Source organism: Natator depressus, chromosome 3, assembly GCF_965152275.1.
Source record: "Natator depressus isolate rNatDep1 chromosome 3, rNatDep2.hap1, whole genome shotgun sequence".
In the NCBI taxonomy this organism is placed as follows: domain Eukaryota; kingdom Metazoa; phylum Chordata; order Testudines; family Cheloniidae; genus Natator; species Natator depressus.
This window is the reverse complement of record NC_134236.1, coordinates 125005630-125008333: the sequence shown is the minus strand read 5'-3', so window position 1 is coordinate 125008333 and position 2704 is coordinate 125005630.

Below are 2704 nucleotides of genomic sequence, written 5' to 3'. Positions count from 1 at the left end.
ATTTGCATAAATAGAGCTTTTGAGGGGATGCTTCAGAGTGGATCCATAGAAGCTATTTCACTGTACTGTGTTAATCTGTTTGGAGCAGTTTATGACATTAATAGTGCTGCGGCTCAGTTCGGTGTCGTTCTATGAGGAGAGCGCAGTGCTCTCATGAAAATGGATATTCAGATATGAAATTATTATCAAATTATTCTTTCATTTACTAAAAGCATGGACAATAAATTGGTAATGGGCACTCTCTCCTGGCAGCCCATGCTGCACTCAGGATACTTTTCATTAAACCAGGCAGGATCTAAATCCATCCCTTCTTAGAAGCTCACAAGTTGTGATTTCTGTCAGTGTTGCCCCCTCTGTGTCTTTTGGAGACAAACTGATGCATTCTCTGCTGCTTGTGATATTTCTCAGCTACCAAGGCTTCCAGTAATTAACAGCACACTTGTCTGCACGTTCCTGCTTTGAACATTCCTTGCTGTTAGGCTACCATGCCAAATTCTCCAGGGAATCACACCCTGTTGCCCAGCTGTTCACATGTTAGGAGTCCCTCTGGATTTACACCTTTGCAGTGGATAAAATAATTTGGCCCTTGGGAAATTGAGCTGGTGCAGATAAAGTAAAATGGACTTGAAAACTTCTCCAGTCCTGTGAACTAACCTAAGCTGAATCTGGGGGAAAAGTGGGTTAAGACCTTTTTTGGTCACTTTCACCTACCTCTGCACTTTCGGGTTCTGATCATAAGTGAAAGCAGAAAGGACCCATAACTTCTGGTTTGGCTAAGCACCCCCTGGCACAGGACATAGCAGCGAGACTCAAAGGTGACTTTGCAGCACATATATGCCTCCTGCCTTCTGATACTGGGGCCACCTGTGAAACCAGCGGTCAAGGGTGGCTTTAACTTGTGCTAGCAGGAAACCGCCCCCAAGGTGAAGGCAGCATTTCTGGCATGAAGTGTCCATAGTGAGGGCCTTGATCTAGGTCAGGATGTTTTCATGAAATTTCTAGTCCAGTTCTGCAGACACGAGTTTGGTTGGACCTGTAGAACCATACTCTGCTCTCAGTCACATTGATGTGAATGCAGACCTCACTGGAGTTACTCCAGATTTACACTGACTTAAATTGTGACAATTTATCCCCTTGAACTTTTTGAGGTTCTCCCTTCAAAAGAACTAACTGTTTAAGTCCATTCATATCTCCCTTCTTCTGTCCTCAGTTGTTTTTTTTCTATGAAAATACAGTAGAATCTTGTAATTGGATAAAGTAGACTAATGTTCCAGTTAAGTGGATAGCAACCATCCCAAGCCAATGGCTGTTCTGACTAAGACAAGAGATTATTTAAACAAAAATCAGTTTGAAAGGTTTTGAATGACAATACTGAATAAAGGTGGCATTACCTGTATTGTATCTTTAAACTTGAATTCTGTATTAAAAGGCAGAGCTTCATAGCAGCTCACCAATTAAAAGTATCCCAATGAAGAGGAATATCCAGTAGAGCACACTCCAATGTTGGTATAATAATCAACATTGTCTTGAATCGACTTCAAAGAGAAAGATTGCTTGCTATGAATTCACTCCAGACTCAGATTCAGACCATTGTTATGTTTCTGTGCAAACTTAGATGAACAACAACTTTTTAACTTGTTTCCAGCATTGAGTTCAATGGTTCCAGACGCTCGTCTGTGCAAGGTAGAGACAAAAGGTTGAGGTTACCAAGCCAACTAGAGGGTTTAGCTACACTACTCCCATTTGAAATTCGTTCAACTGGCCTCTCATTTTGGATTCTTAAGTGGGTGGAGCTTGGTTTATGGGTGGAGCTTGTGAGAGTGTCCCTCCTCGTCCTATCCAACCCAGACCTTATCCACTCACCTGCAGAAGTTCCATGGGAATTGCTGTAGCCTTATAGTAGAAACTCCTCTGGCCATAAATTGAAGTAGTGTGTGTAGCTTTGTACCACCTACCCCAAAGCAGAAGCAGGTTCCCTCTACCCCTTTTGAGCACTGTGTCAGATGGCCTTCAGGCTTTTTATGCCTGTTGCACAGCTGGTATAGATGTTGGTGATCAGGGGCTTCCATGATCCATATGATAGGACATAGCCTCAGGACCTGGCTTATAATTTGGAATTCTCTAAGGTGCTTTGAAGCAGTGGAAATGGAGTTTTTTCTGCACAATGACGTTCAAGGTTCATTAATTAACTTAGCAAGCAGTCAATAATCACAAAGAATTAAGGGCCAGATTCTGCATTCTCAGAGTACACATAAGGGTCAGGTAGAATTGGAAAGTATGGGGAATTCTCCTTTCTCTACTTCCCTGCAGGAGCATGGTGGCCAAAACAGGTGGGAAGGGAGCAAGACCACACCTCTGACCCAGGCTGCACTCCATAAAGGGGTTCAGTATGGTGCAGTACCCCCAGGAGCACCGGAAGCCATTCTGCCTCCCCCTGAGGTGGGGCAGCTCCCAAATGAGGTGTTGACGAAAGACTGTGCCTCCAAGGCACAATTGGGCCCTTAGCTTCTAACCTCATTTACTAAATGTGTTTCTGCTGCCTCCTGCTTGTTTGTTCCTTTGTGTCTATCTTGGGAAGTGTATACAACAATAATAGAAACTGAAAAGAAATGTACAATGTAATAAAAACACCGATTAACTGATTTACTTCCCCGTTCACTCCAAACAGGCGAGCTCTGTGTGGGAGTGACATGCTGGGGAAGTC